The sequence below is a fragment of the Galleria mellonella genome, unplaced genomic scaffold (assembly GCF_026898425.1).
Source record: "Galleria mellonella isolate WM207_F2 unplaced genomic scaffold, CSIRO_AGI_GalMel_v1 utg44, whole genome shotgun sequence".
NCBI lineage: Eukaryota > Metazoa > Arthropoda > Insecta > Lepidoptera > Pyralidae > Galleria > Galleria mellonella.
The window spans coordinates 214753-232439 of NW_026442100.1; the positions used below are offsets into that span (position 1 = coordinate 214753).

The following is a 17687-nucleotide window of genomic DNA, read 5'->3' on the forward strand; positions in this document are numbered from 1 at the left end:
AATAATTATCATCATCGTCATGTCAGCCCTTAACTGTCCACTGCTGAACATAAGTTATTAGTTGCCACGCTTGGCAGGCAGATTGGCAACTGCAGTCAGGCTTTAGAGATGTTTTAAGAGGGACGCTGTTGCCCATCCCTTGCCCTCCTTTAAAAGGGTGGCCTATTCTATGCCGGGACCACACGGCCAATATATATATGATATTAAAATAAAAAAAAAAATATAAATGTACTTATGGTAAATACTGAAAATTACGTTGAAACTTTGTTGTATTTTTAAGGAGTTCATAAAATATGAGGTGAAAATATATCCTAACATGCGACTTTGACTTTAATATTGGAATCATGACTGTATGTTAAAAAAATAGAAGAATGATTATCGTATATCAATTGCCCTTTGCATCATAGCTCATTACTAACTTTACTGAGCACGCTTTATACTCTTTCTTTTGAATAAAAATATTACGTAATGATACTATCTACTATTAACAGTTTAAAGGCATTAATAGTGAATATTAATGGGCGATAATTCATTCAAATTATTATTTCCTGTACATCATCTTTCTTCGGTTTACAAAGATAGACGGTTTAGAAAGATTCTTCGGTAGACACAAAAGATATTTGTATCAACATTGCTGTGTGGTCCCAGTATACAACGGGCCACCCCTCTTTTTCCCGTGGGTATTGTATGAGGCAATTAAGGGAATTTAATCGTCGAGAGATGGCCAGCAGCTTCCCTCTTATAACATTACCAAAAACTAAACTGCGGTTGCCAATGCGCCTGTCAAGCATGGTAACTACTGGCAAAATCCCTCCAACGGTAAACTGCCATGAGAAATGATCCTATTCCTTGTAGCAGTCTATGGAGGGGGCCTATGTTCAGCATCGGACAGAAAACGGCTGATATGGTGATGATTATAATGACATGATCAACGATGACACATAGCTGTTAGAGAATCCACTAGTTGTCTATAACTCTCTCTTTTCAGACACTCTTATATAATGTGGAAAACCCTATCAAAATCAGTTTAGTCGTTTTTGAGAAAAATGGTAACTGAAAATTATGTGACGGAATTGGCTACTACACCGTAAAGATGCATATATTCTCGTATACTGACGCCGTAGCATTAGTAATAATAAATTCGATTCGAATGGAACCAGTTCCAACTAATTGTATGTCGTTTTGTAGCTATTCGAGTCTTCTTTAGTTATTTACGACATTCGGCTTTCTAAATGGCGGTGTTAATGTTGTTAATATTACAATGTTTTATATTTAAAATCCTATTCATATCTGGTTTGCTAAGAAATTATCGAATTAAACATCTATGTTATACAAGTATTAGATTAATAGTATCATGTTTATATTTTTTATGGGTAGGAATGGAACGGTAAGGCGCATCATGACAAATTCAATAATAATTAATCACGATGGTTTTCAGAGGAGTCCGTAAGGGGGTCGATCTGATAACACATTGTGTTTGTGTATTCGGAATAGAACAATATAATAGTACTCTTGTATTATAGTTTATTTTTTAATGGATGATAATGAAATGGTTACCCTGTCTGCGCTAACAGTATACGCTGGCGGGGCATCAATAAGGGATGATAGGTGAGATGAATAGACAGATCAGTTAGCCAATTGTGAAGAATACACGATGATGAATACAGAGATGGTTTCCAGGGGGACCACGTGGAGATTCACCTGACAGGGTATATTGCTAGCAATGGGACTGGTAGTCCGTATTACTAACAATCCCTTTCCCCTTTTGTTATATACTTTTTAGATGTAATTAACCTATGTAATTAAATGTACTCATTTAAGCATATTATGCAATATGTTGTAGGCTGCTATGTTACGATCCCTCAATAATATTTCGAAATCAAATGATATTGTTATGTGAACATAAATTTCTTATATTAATTAAACCTCGCAAGATATTAGTGTTCAGTTTAATTTTATGATTATTGTGTTTCAATCTCTAGATTATATAAATTTTGTAGACCCACTTTGTATACAAAACTTTAATATATTCACCAGGTTGAAACATCGTGAGAAAGACAGTAGTTAAGAGTGATTTAATTAGTATAAACAATTCTATGAACAAGTTTCTTACTGTTGGCAATAGGTTTTATTTATTCAATACAGGTATAACAAGCATATTATTTAATAGTATGTACGAGTATGTATGCTTTTAAATTATTTAATTTTTAAAATGATTATATATAACTATGTCATAAATTTTGTTGTACCTCAAAGTTGCTTTTTTTGCAATTAGGTACTTATTTACACCTTGTACTATAAGTGATCAATAATGTCATTAAATGAATAGATTTGACTGAGAGAGAAGGGATATTTTTTTTATATACAACTTAGAATGGCAAACAAGCTGACGGCCCACCTGATGGAAAGTGGTAACCGTCGCCTATAGACATGAGCAGTGTCATGGACATAACAGAGTATACTGTTACGCCCATGATAACCCCCATGCGTTGCCATTCCTGAGGACTCAGGTGTTATTCCTCTGTACTCTGTAAATTCACGCCATATCCCACCCTTCAAGCCGAAACACAGCTATGCAAACACAACTGCTTCACAGTAGAAACACGAATGGGACAGAGATACCCAAGCAATCGACTTTTGTACAAAGTCTCCCTTTGGTAATTTCGACGTTGGCGATGTGAATTTTAGTGAATTTGCCACGTTGGAGCAATTGACTATTACCAAATAACGATAGCACAGACGAGATGACCATTCCAATTCTATCTACTTTGTCAGGTATTATACTTGAGCGTCTTATTTTATATTGACGTCAAATAAAACTCTATTCACGCTACCTCAGATTAAACGTATGTATTACCGTTATCTTCACACCGTCGCGTGTAAAAAGTGGAAGTCAGAGTGTACATAAAATGTTATGGCCCCCAGTAGGTATGTAGATTCACGCTTTACACAAACATTAAGGAAACCGGTAATATAAGTTTGCGTCTCACAATTAACATTTCATTACAAACTGACCCGCTACATTTAAAGTACTACTTGAATTTTACTTTTTACTACGCAAAAAACAGTTACTTCAATAGTTAGAAAATTAATTTAAATAGTGACTCACTGTAAAACGTACCGAGCGACGGCGAGATATGTTTGTAGACATACATTTAAAGTTAACGGAAATAATAATTTAAAGTTAATCGTGAATGAAGAAGTTCACAGAAAGGTGAACAAATTTTATTATCTGAATATTATATAACATCGTAGATATAGGTATTATAAATGTTAAACGTTGTCGCATTAGGCAAGACCTGCAACAATATGGTTGTAATAAATGAGTAATAAATAAAATATTATTTATAACGCGGCATCGTACGTCTTCAAACAGATTTTGCTCCGCAACAAGCAGATTTTTGCTCAACAAAGGAAAAAAAAACAAACACGAGTTTTTAGGCACCTTTCATTTCGAAAGCTTCTTGGTTTACCTGATGACGGATTTAGTGCTTTCCGAAGCATAAAGCAATCGTTTTCAACCGACTACAAAAAAAAGAGTTTTTAAAGAGAGAGAGAGAGAGAGAGAGAGAGAGTTTGTTATCTCATAATTCCATCAGTTGTATTAGTGATTTGGGAAATTACTATTTTTTGTCTAAGAGGATATCCTTATAGATTAATTCCATAGAAATTATAACAAAGTCGGTTCAGTAGTTTAGTTTTTAAATCAAAACAACTGGTTTTTTTTTCACAATTGAAGTTTGTTTTTGTGATACACAATTTAATTATTAATTTATCCAAATATGAATGAAAAAAATTCAGGTGGCTGGTATTTGCTTTTAGAAAACCGCAGTCAAGCGTTGTACAATTAAGCTGCCACTAATTATAATGTTTTAAAATCGGAATAATTAAAAAATTATAATATAAATTTAGTCCCATTTATCACGCAGAGAATAGACATTTATATACATTAGTAATTATGAAAATATTTACAGTATGTTACTGTATCTAATGTGAGCACTTGTATCCAGAGACGGAGCGGCATTCTATTCGACATAATTACTGGACAAGTCAACAGGAAGGCGGTAATGGCGTACCTGAGACGTTGGGCTACCAGTTCCGTGAGGATAATGAGTCTCCGAGGGTTGTCGGCATGAAATATCCTTGAATAGAAATAGCTCAAAAGTAAACAGTTTAGGAAACGGATATTTTATGCACAGTACATTCCTGGTTGCATTATATTATACATCTGTCTAAAATTGTACAGTAGCGACATCAGTTATAAATTTCGTTCCGCTTAAAAGAAAAAATTCAGCGGCTTCAATTTTTACAAGCTTAGTATGGAACTAACACGAGACTAAATGCTATCAAATTGAATAAGCGTTGATTTCGCCTAACATTTAGACAAAAAAAAACTTAAACTGTAAATTTTTCCCTTTTGGAAATCGTCTCAGAAAAAAGTCTAGCCACAAAATCGATTACCAAAATAATGAAATAATAAACAGTTACAACGGATTTCGACCCATCAAAATAAAGTATTTTGCTTTCTTCGGCAATGAAACTGAGGACAAGAGAATAAATATATCTGTTCAATGTCTTTATAGTATAGCAAATATATTTCTATAAAATCACTTTAATGTCTAGTTTTATCACATTAAATTTCAACAAGAAAAGGGTATAGCAATGCCCGTGTAATCACGACACCTGACAACCCTACTTATGTTTACCATAGATTTAGAAACACGTGATAGCGCAGAACTGCTTGTAAGCATGAAATTGTTTTCTGTATTTATATTGTAATCTGTTCCATTATCGTTGAAGTTGAGAAATTTCAGTTACTAGCTTTTGCCACGAAACTGTGTTAAAATGCTCTCGAATTTTGCATGCGTATAACCGATTTTAGTAAATACTCTTGCGACATAGGCATTTGCAGGTACAACATGTATTGAATTATTATGGAAAATCATCAACCAGGTATTTGGTAATGCAACTTGGAAGAAATATTCAAATTAACCTCTTAATATTAGTTTTGAATAGTTATCATTTATTTGTATTGGGTTATGTTTGAATGTAACTATAATATTCAATTATAATATACTCAAATGTATGGCGCCAAATTGAGTTGCTTTTAAGTGAAGATCACTTCTCATCTCTCACTGGTGCCTCGCAATTGTATATCGACGGCGCAAGAGGAGTTACCAGTGCATTTTCACTTAATAAAAAAAGTATTTTTAGGTTTGTATTAAGAATGTTCCATAATACAGCAATATTTATATTTCTAATATTTTATTGTACAGTAAAATTATAAATTATCCGATACAGATTTCTTAAGAAAATAATAAGTGCAATAGCGGAATTTTTATAGAAGAGATTTCTTCCAGTCAATCTTTGAATGTCTGATAGAAATTGTGAATTGGTGGAGACGAAAAATACGAGTAATAACTAAAAAAAGCCCAAAAATGATACTAGACAACATAACACATCTGAATGGTATCCAACACTTTTAAAGGCTCTGTTAAAAGTAAAAAAAAATGTGCTATGTTTCTTTATCAGTTTTAAAAAATAAACAATTTTCAGTCTTCCTAAATAATTATTTAAAAACTGATTTCATTGCGAACTGACATGTTACTTACTCATAGTGTAATATTATGCATATAAATCTATACGACTAAATAATTTATATCTATAACTTATTTCATATTTTACTTATAAAATTTTAAATTATATGTTTACCATAAAAATTAAAAATTTCCTTGATAAGTTAATAAGAATTTTACTAAAATAATTCACATTTTAGTTAGCTATCTGAGCACTTTTAAATAAATTTTATGTTATTTATATTTATTTGCATACACATACATATGGTACACATTAGTTGTTACACCCATATGACACCCTGTAGAGTCACCGCAATTTACAAAAAGAGAACCATTCATTTTTTTATAAAAATTTAATCTTTATATTATATCATGCTCTATTTAGTAGTTTTAAATATTAATACAAGTATAGATGAATATTTTATATAATTGCTTATTGTTATTAAGTTAAAATTCTAATTTATAAATTTTATATTTGTTGTGGATTTCCATACAAATATTGCGAAAGATCAGGTAACAGTAAATCGTTGGAAATATTGAGAAAGTGAATTATATGTTAATATACAAAAACAGACATTAAAAAATTTTGGTTTTGTATATTAATTTTGACAGGTACTTAACTCAGATAAAGCTCGCTCGTGAGTACGAATATAACTGTGGAATTGTTTTAGGTTACATGACGACAATATGAAATACATAAATATTGTGGCCATGACTTTTAAAAAACGTATTTGCAGTCGGCTTTTTCTGTGTAAACCATATTCAGTTTTCTTTTTAATATACAACCAATTACATCGAGAACATCTCATTAAATAAAATAGGCGCGTCTGTTAAGACAACTGACATTTCGTAATGTATATCTTTTTAATCTGTGATCTAGCTGCGGGCATTCTAGGCTTCTAAGATCTATTCTAGAATTAAAGCTATTTAATCTAGCCGCTCACTACTTTACATTTTAGTTCAATTGCATTGAATATGTGGCTTGAATGTTGTGTAAATGCTATTTTTAATTGAAGTCTCAAGATTTATTGATTGCTTAGGTACGATTCATTTGTATATAATAAATAATTGAGAATTTAGGTTAAATTTAATATAAGCAAAAAAAAAAAAAATTAAATATGACTAAAAACCCGTGATACTCAATGGAAGCGTATATTACTTGTTACTTTATTAGTATTATTTTGTTTAATTCCACTATCATTAGGGTGTATCTAGTAGTAGACTTATTAATGATTATTAATAAAAGATTGATGACTTATAGAGAAGGAACTAATGATCATTTCTCCGTACCAAATGTTAGTGAACTCGCGCTTACTAATGATAGCGGAATTAAACAAAATAATACTAATCAAGTAACCTATGTTAGTCAATCAGATTTAGATGATATAGTAATTATCCAGGCCGAGTGCGATTCCAATTACATCACGGAAACAAGCCTCAAAGTCAAGTAAAAATCAAGTCAATCTTTGAACGTTGTTAAGCTTGACATAGGCGCTATCTTGTTATAAACTAACTACCGGTTTTTGATCCCACATTGCGGGAGAAATACACTGCTTCTAATAAGATTTGTCTAAAAATACATTTAATATGGCATAAAGATATACAATTCTATATGCTTTTATATTATAGCTTTAAATTTTATGTTTTGTATTTATCCTTAGACTTGTTTTAAGTACTTTATAGGATTAGGTATATACATGAATTGTATTATTTGGGATAAGTCAAATTATCGGATAGCTCTTTTCCATGCAAAAGTTCAATAGAAAGCAAAAATTCTCGAGTTAGCGCGATGGATTGATCTTAAACAACCACACAACGGTTTATTGTGGAATGCTCTCGCACAGTCAAAAACAAAAGTAGATATAAACACGTTGCAAGAACCTCACTTATCAAGAAGAGCTTGATTGTTAATCCACCATTATCGTCATAAGAATCACGACTACTCTTCTTGGAGTGCACGGCTAAAGTCCAAAGGCTGCCTCCTTTGTGCTATTCCTTATAAAAAGTTACATTCAAATATTACTGAGAATTGACAATATTTTTTTAATTAATAATTGCTATTTTTTATTTTGTCTAAGATGTAATATTGTAAGCTATATACATATATGATAAAATTAAAGCAACTTAGATACTGTTAATCTTTTGTGATCTTCCAAATACGTATTGCAAATTGCGAATAGTTATCCCTGTCTAACAATTATAACTGAGCCTACAATTACTATGTTTAGATGAGTCAAACATTGCACTGTGTTGAGCATTCTACTACAAGTTTGTGATTGTTCTTCAAGCGTTAATGCTAATGGATTATTTCCTAAATAGGCAATATAGTCGAGTGGAAGGATAGGACTTTATGTCTGTCTTGTGGCAAGACAAACGCAATTTGCGGATACATTCGAGATGTCTGTCTTATATTTTAAGGTTTGCTCGAAGGTTTAAGTGATTACATCTTTAAATAGCAAATGGAGATTCAAATTTATTCGGTACCTTTATAAAATTAATATGGAAAATTTGTAAATCATTCTATTATTCTATTCAGAATACAATGTCTGATGTACGTATCTACGCTCTATACAATATTCTATAATACAATATTAAATTTGGAACGGTGACTAAATGCAAATAAATGTTTCATTCATATTATATAATTTTTATTAAACTCCTTATGGATTTCGTTTGAAATTTTCAACTGAAAAACCATACAGCTGGTTAAGCTAAAGGTAAAGGCACAGCTAAAGATATTTTAAATATCAATATTCCTCCATACCATACCATATTAGCCATTAACTATCCACTGTTAAACATAGGTCTTCCCCATAAAGGGGTTTTACCAGTAGTTGCCGCGTTTGGTGAAGTATTAAGAGACGCTGCTGCCGATCCCTCTACCATTAAGATCTCTTAGTCGCCTCTTACAATACCCAAAGGAAAGGAAGGGTTAGTCAATTATGTACTATGACCACACGGAATCCCCTTCACAATCTAAAATATGATTCAAAGTGCATTTGAATATATTATATTTACGCGTGTAGTAGCGATAGTCATGGATCATGCTGTATTTGTATGAAATGTTCGGGCGTGTATTACTTGGAATAATTTATAGGCCCTTCCATTACATTAATAACCCCTATTAATAACTGCATTTGAATGAACATCACTTGAATGAACTTAATATATTTTATATGCACTAATAGAAGACGGCCATAAATTTGCGGGGTTTTATGTCACCATGCTTCCTATCCCATAAATCCGATTTTGTCCTGTTCGGTTAAGGGAACCTATTAACCATTTACGATGCTCGCTCATTATTTAAATGCCTCCCTGACATTTGCGTCGTTTAGTTATACATTACAACTTTCCTTTGTCCCTTTTGATAATTTTGGTTAAAGAAAAATGTATCGTATTACCAGAAGCTGAAGCTTTATTTCGTTGATGCAAGTGATAAATTAAATTGAGTACAGAGTCATCTTCTGATAGATGCTTATCAGATATCCATAAGGAGGCATGGAAAATTACCTGTAAATTTGCGAACACGATGTGTTGTTTAATTTGGTTATACGTGGTTTTGTAAGACATAATTAAATTAATTGTTGTTTTGGATTCCGTTTAACGAATTTACGAGTATATTTAAAGAAAATCTTTAGTCGTGTGTACGTAGAGGCAATAAATTGTCGCTAAGGGTTTCGGTGGCAGTGTCATAGATAACATCTAGATGGCGTCTATTCGCGTGCTGATCGCATCTCCTTTCAATTCCACTTATTTCTTTTGGTTGTGTGGGTGTACTTTGAAAATAATTAGGATATAGATTTGTCTTAATAGAAATTCATAGAAATTGTAATGTATTAGATTAGCTCATAGCTATTTATGATAACACAGTAGGATAATAATAAAAATTTAGAGCCATTACATTTCAATAAATAAAAATAAATGAAACGTGTTAAAACATTCTTATATCCACTATAGTGTACGGCTTTTGTCACACCTGGGACAAATCTATTTCTTGCCCTTAAAGCCTCTTTGCCTCGGACAGAGATAGACGATATAAGTATTTCAAATTTTATAAAAACAAAGCGTGACACTACTAAACTACTTGCGTTGATGTTGTAAGAGCTATTGATGGTAAGATCCCTCCCACACTAAGCCCTTTCGTCAGTACCATTTATAAAGCTGTTTTTGTCTAATTCTCTAAAAGCTTTTTTGCGACGAACTTTTGTATGGAATCATCGAATCAAAATTTAGTCAGAGCCAATTATAGGCTATCCTAAACCTAATTTACGTCTAAAAATTGACACACAATGTTTATATATGCTGCGGAACTAAAATCCGGCTGCGTGCCTATGTAGAACGAAAGATCAGGTAACTGAAGTAACAATGGGCTGGCCACATACTCGTACATCTAGGAATAGATTACCACAGTGTCGTGCGATCTCTCGTCAGGTAGAACGATGACCTCACAACGTTAAGGGGGATATGATGGATGAACGCAGTTGACTAGGAACCGATCTGTGTAATGCCTCAGCATAAGGCTGTATTTAGTGGTAGATGATTTAATAGCTAAAATGTGATATATGATTTCAATGATGCAGTAGTATAATTATTGAAATAGTATTAATCGATATTTTCTCGCACACTTACCTGTAACACAAGGCTTGAAATCCACCTGCTTATTACCCATGGGACGAAGCGTTGCTGTTTCTACTAATACCCACTATTATTTTGCTCACGACTGGCTGCATCGACCTATTGGTCTTTAGAAAATGAAGTTGTTACGTAAACTTATGCAAATTATATGAAGATGCGCCGCAGTCTTTATGTAAACACTTTCACGTCTAATGCAGCCCAGTGTTTTCAAAACGGATTTCAAGCAATTGTTAGGAATTTCCAATCAACTTCAAAAAGAAGGAGATTCTCAATTCGGTTGTATTTTTTTTTTGTTATCTCATAACTCCGTTAGTTTTATATCGACTTGAAAAATTCTCTTTTTGTCTCGAAAGGATAAACTTACAGATTGGCTCCTTAGAAATTTTATCATATGGGATTAAGTAGTTAAGTTTTTAAATCAAAATTACTGGTATTGTCTCATTTAACGTCAGTTTTTTTTTTGTGGGGCAATATCTTTAATTATTTACAATGTCCTCGCGGTTTTAAAAGTATACTTGCATTGTTCTATATATTAAACATAGTATTTTTCATAAATTTCCCTAAGCTCTTTGAGATTCACTGCGTACCATATTATGGATTAAATAAATTTTTAACGATATTAAATCGTGAATTTGATTAAATTAATATTTAAATACTAATGCATTGCTATTCCATAACATATATGGCGCGAAATACTAATTTTTAAATGATCTAATTAAAAAATGAAGTAATAAGTATTCAATGAAGTTTGAGATACTTTGCATTAAACATCCGCAAGATAAATCAGGCAGTATGAACATTGAAGTAATCATTTATTTAACTGTAATGATTCTGTCAGTGAATATATCAATAATCTTATCAAGATCTTAGATTAATTGCAGTACAGTTTTAATGGTAATAGTTTAATATTTCATTATTATGTTGCATTATAAGTACCTTACACTTATTTTAATGAAATTAATAATTCAGTTATAATCAACTATTAGAAAAATTTATAAAGAATTACGTTCTATCTCTATGGTATAATTTTCTATTATCGTTTTGGTAGTTTTTGGGGTTTGCATTGATTGGTACGGGGAAACATGCCCTCACAAACAACAATTATATCAACAGATTTTGTTGATATAAGTCTTGTGTACTTTATGCAGGAGGGTGGTCTTTTGTACACCTGTTCATACATTATTCTTCTGTCCTGAAAGCTTTATACTCAGAATGTGTACGTTTTATAAAATATATCAATTATATAAAGTTAAATGAACAATTTGTTGTAAAGGGCTGTGGAACTACTAATCTCTCTATGATAATTTAGTCGAACATGGTATCACCATAAGCTTTTGTTTACGTATTCGTATTTAGGTTGGTAATTTTAGCAGCTATGTTGCGCTTGGTCTGGAAAGATATAAATAATACATTTAACTGTATAATAATATGTGCAATAAAAATATTATGATTCTAGAAAATAAAATTGAGACAATAATAATCATGCAGTTTTATTGTTAAATGGTTATTTATATGTCATAGTTTCAACACACAGAATGTCTAACTTTGATAACATCTTTAAACAAGTCACTGAGATTGCTCGATAGATGCGTAGTACAAGCTTAGATAACCTAACGTCTAGCCTCCAATATTTATTGGCGTCCTCTCTCTATGGGTGGCCTTTTCTGGATAACTTATCGGCCCTGCTTACGGTTTTGTATGCTAAACGACGAGTTATTTCCTGATTATATTATCCGTTTAGCTGTGGACATTAGCAAATTCGTTCTTACCTTTAATAAGTGTAACTCCATTTATGAAGATGATGTCTTTATGTATTAACTATTCTTCAGTTTCTATTTTAACTTGTTTTTCAAAAGTATAGTTGGAGAACTAATATTTTTTGTTCATATGTAGTTTTATATATTTACGGATCTTTGTCGCTATATGTTGACAGGTTTTAGTTTCGCTTAGTTGTACAGAGTGGTGATCTATTCGATGACAGTATAAAATAAATGTAGGAAGCTATAAATTAGAAATTTTATCATAAATTTGAAAAAATATTTGACTTTACAATGAAAATAGATGGTTTTTTTGTGACTGATTATTTTTTATCCAAACCGGTTTTCTATTAAACATGCAACAAACCTGCTGCATTGTAAATTATGCTGACAGAAGTTAATAATTAATTAACAGTTATTTTGATAACTTTAATGTGTTAATGTCTATTATAATAATCTATGAAGATCAACAAATAGATCAAAGTTCGAAGATCGATGAGAGAGAAATGGGGTTTTTAAACGTGGCATACAATCACAACTAAAACTTGTTTTAAAATTTATATACTATGTACATATTCATAATGTACATATACGCGCGATTGTTATTAATTGATGTAAATCGTGAACACTTTTAGTTGGGAAATAAACACGCTTCGTGTCTTGGAACGTTGAAAATTATACTTGTGACGAAATGCTTGTGCTCGCAAATGCAAGTAAACTAAAATCACGCTCGATACTCGCCACTACAACTTCAACCTAAGATCGTGAGCTGTATGAATCATTTTTCTCTTTACTCTTGTGTAAGTGTTGCACCTGTTTCTGGCAAAGATCATGAAACTAATCTCGCTCAGACTGCACCTACTTCGAAAAGAACTTGAATTGTAGCTACAATCGTTGTACGATGTAGTTGTTGTGCCAATAACTTAATTAGATCGTTAAGATAACGCTAAATATCACAATACACAGAATCTGATTCCCTAAAGGACATTTACACTTCCAACTTATATAGGAGTAAATTTGAATTATGGTATTTATTAAATTATTTAGGTAATTATTTATAAGTTCACCACAGAGTAACTATACAAAAGTCGCCCGCTTGGGTACATTTGTCTCATTCGTGTTTCTGCCGTGAAACAGATGTGTTTGCATGGCTGGGTTTATCTTGAAGAGTGGGATGTGGTAATGAAATTACAGGGTACAGATTTATAACACCTTAGTCCTCAGAAATGTTAACGCATGAAGGGTATCATAAACGACACAGTTTCCTCTGTGTTGATGTCCATGTCTATAGGCGAAGGTTTTTTTTAATGGGTGGCAATGGTATGGTTACCTCGCCTACGCTAACGATTTACGCTGATGAGACACCAGTGAGGGATGATAGGTGAGAATGAAAAGGCAGGCCAGTTAGCCTATCGTGATAAATACACCTGGAATTCAGCACGATAGTTTCCACGTGGAGGTCGACCTGACAGGGTTTATTGCTAGTCTATTGCTATGAGATTGGTAGTTCACATTACTAACAATCCCCTCCCCCATTAGGCGACGGTTACCACAGTCCATCACATAGGCCATCAGCTTGTTAGGCCATTCTAAGTTGTATAAAAATATTACAAACTTCCAATATATGTATATGTGTAAATTTGCATTATATAATTTTATTTTTTTATTACGATAATTATGTTCTTTTCTGTAATCGTGCTTGTAGAATATTGTTCTGATTATAAAATACGCATACTAATGAATATTTACATTGTATTGTATAACTTTTGTGTCGAATTCGATACTCGATTGGAATAAATTAAGAATGACGTATTTACCGGATCCGTTTACTTTTTCTTTATTCCAGGCACACTAAAAATGAAAAGTAATGCCCTGTCGAGGTAGTTGAAGTGTCGATTATAAAATTTTAATGAACAATAAACCTTTATTTTTATTGTGGCTTCGTTTTTATGCAATTGTATAAAATTTATTTATATTTATTTATACTTTATTGTAAGAAAAAAAAAATACAAACATATATTAATTAAAGATGTACAGCAGGCTAGCTTAACGTTGTAAGAGTTCTCTTCCAGCAAATCCTGAGTGGAAAGGAGCATTAATTACTAACTAACCAAAATTTATGTATTGTTCATTTCCAAACATATATATTTCTTCATATAAGTACATGTTATCTAAATATACTATATTTTATACCATATTTGAATGGTAATAAACAATATTTAGCGTATTAGTATTATAATGTTAATGCATAAACGATGATACATAATTGTTTATAATAAATTTATAACATTAATAATCATAAAGTCTCATATTTCGATGAACCTTTTATTGATTAACATACGAGGAACTTGAAATTAATTCCGACTCACGCGCTGGCATCTAGTAAAAGCTAATGGATTCACGCGCGTGTGGGCCATTACAATAAAACATCAATCATTTGGAGTGCGCCCGCGCAACAATCATCGCCTTTAGCCAAGTAAATCGAGGGGAGGATGCGGAAACAGATCTAGCATCTCAGATTGCTGTGAACTAACGGCGTTTATGTTAAAGGTTGGTTTGAAGATTTATGAGGAGTTTATTATTATGTGGTTTAATTTGTTTGTGGATGAGAGTATACATATTATTTTTTATAACAATCAATAATATTATTAGTAACTCTTATTACGTTTTTAAGTTATTATTGAAAAATTGTGATGGGTTGTTTAAAATCAATGTGGAAACTAGTTTAATCTCTAATTTTTCTGTCACCACGCAGTAATTAGGCAAATCATTTTTTTTATGTAACTTAAAATGGCAAACAAACTGATGGCTCATTTGATAAAAAGTGGTACCTTTACCTGCAGAATTAAACAGCACCATGGACGTAGCCAAGTATACCGTGCTACTCATGACACCCTTTATGCGTTGCCAATCCTAAGAACTAAGGTGTTAGCTTTAGTTCCCTATAATTTCTCTGCTATATCCCACCCTTCAAATCGATATGCAACTATGCAAACACAACTGTTTTACAGCCAAGACACGGATGGTATAGAGGTATCCAAGCAAGCGACTTCTATACAAAAGAAGGGCAACTTCAATAGCTTTCCTTATATTTTCATAGGAAGTTAGATCGCGGTGCAATCAATGCATTGATGCACGAACAGGAATGAGTCGGGACCACGAACAATAGGCTCCTCTTACAATACAAATTCCTATTGAAAATTATAGTTTTCCACACTTTGCCATTATAATAACTTGTGCGAATTGCTTTGAGCAATGCTCTAGGAAGTTTTTGCATCGATAGTCGGTATTCTGACTTGGTTTTTATTACTGTCTGCATTAAAACAGGTATTTGAACGCAAATTCTGGGTGTTCTGGATTGTACCCCTGATGTTGATTGTCTAGTTCCTCATAACACAGGGTATTTTATCCTGAGGATAGGATGATTATTGTGATTTTGCAGCATTTATTGTTATTAATTTATTAATATTTAAATCAATTGTTCGAGAATGTTCGACATAAATGTTGATTAGTGGACTGTAGGTGCTGGTCGTTAGTAGGTATAGCAATAATAAAAAGAGTATGTGCGCAGTATTAAGTGAATTAGTAATTTATTGCGAGCGACTATCGTTACAAGAAAAAGGTTTACATAGCAGAGCGCTACTGTCCACTAATATTTGCTTTTTTATACTCGAAAAATTTATCTAGTTTTTAACTTAGGCTGCGGTAAATGTTTACCATCAGGTAGGCCTTACGTTTGTTAACATCTCAGTGATATGAAAAAAAGTCAAATAAGTAACTTGCTTTTGCTTGGTGATTTAAATGGTAAGATAATTATTTTATAGTCAACGATTTATAATTACAGAACAACATGATTTAAGTTTAATTCGATTAGAGAATTGTTTCAAATGCTCAACATAAGAAGGCATCCATATGTTGTAAATATTTTCCATCGTCAATACATAAGAGTTCTTTGTCACAGTAATAAGATTACATTTCCTTACTATGGTTCCATAATTATAGTACACTCAACTCATTTATGCAGATTACCTCTATATCTGGCCGTAGGGCTCACATAAAGATCATCTCCAGCTCCGTTTTCTGTTCTATAGCTCGTTAAATATGTAAAAACAACTACAATCGCATAAAGTAACAAAAAGGCGCATTAAAATATTTTAATCTTAAAATCTTTTGCGTCTTTTGATATCTGTTTTATTTTAATCATATTTAGTTAGATACTATTTATAAAATGAATACTTGTTAATGAATTTATATCCTCAGTTACTATTTATAAATAGAATACTTGTTAATGATATTATTTATTTGCATACTTTCATACAGGCTCTCCCTTTTTCTCTCCTTGTTTCTATATTCTAAAATCTCATTTAATTAAGCTTAGAAGTAATCAACATTTTTGTTGTTATTGATGTCCATATTTTTTTTTTATACCACTGAGATGGCAAACAAGCATACGGCCCACCTGATGGTAAGTGGTTACCGTAGTCTATGAACAGCAATACCAGAGGCATTACGCGTGCGTTGCCGACCCTGAAGAAACATCTTTATCCCCCTTTTGAAGAACCCCATGCTGTAGTCTCTTGGGAAAACCTCGGCAACCTCTTTCACATACGATGATCAGAATTTGAGACATATGATCACCATTTGATTCGTAAACAATGTTCTTTAAAAATAACGTTAATTTATAAGCCGAATTGTAATTAAAAAATTGACTGATTTACAATGAAATATTCTACACGGAATGTTTACCTGTATCCTGATTTTCTATTCACATAACTGGATTATGACGACTGGCTCTAACAAACAGTAAATGTACCACTGTTCGTAATGTCTAATACGATTATGAGACTACAGTATATTCGAGGTTAAGGTATAATAATGGGGTAACTTTGATTATTAAGGCGATTTTTTTCTAAATGAGTGGATTCTTGACTGTTCTTTTTTGCTATTTCTATAGATAATATTCTATGGATAATGACATTTTCACACTATACCAACAACAAGGTTCTTTTTATTCATTTAACTCTATTAATATTATAAATGCTAAAATTTGTAATGATTGATGGATGTTACTTTTCACGCAAAAACTGCTAAACAGATTTGAATTAAATTTGGTATTTGCGTAGTTTGTCCTAAAAACATGGGATACTTTACGTATTGATCACGTATAAGGAACTGCTGGATACAGTTAATATAATAAAAATTATCGTATTCAATAAGAAATATTTGATAGATAAAATGTAAATAAATATATATAATTATTAAATATACAAAAAATTGTTTAAATATTGATGAATAACACCAAATCACGTCAATGTACATATGAAGCTACTTTTTGTAGTCAACTTTTGTTACCTAGGTGTTGGCGAATGATTTGTTCTATTACAGGAAATGGAACTGGACAGGTTAATGGGAAACCTGGCATTCGTGGGTGTATTTAATAGTTATTAGGATTTTATACCAGAACAGATAAAAGGAAACCTATATTGGAAATAGATTTAGATCGTACTAAACTGTAATAACAATTTGTTTTAATTTACTATAACTTGTTTTAATATACTTAACATATTGCCGTGTGGTCCCGACATGGAATAGGTCATCCCTTTCTATTCCGTAGGTATCATAATAGGCGACAAAGGGAACTTAATGGTCGAAGGTTGGGCAGCAGTGTTCCTCTTGAAACATCACCAAATGTTTGCATAGTGAGCATGCGGATCACCTG

General features: G+C 32.1%; 1 protein-coding gene across 2 annotated transcripts in view; it reads left to right on the forward strand.

Moving 5' to 3' along the window:
- The window catches only part of LOC113518806 (cadherin-99C), a 169658-nt gene that overhangs the window by 119920 nt on the left and 32051 nt on the right, over positions 1–17687 (forward strand). The gene's annotated exons all lie outside the window — the stretch shown is intronic.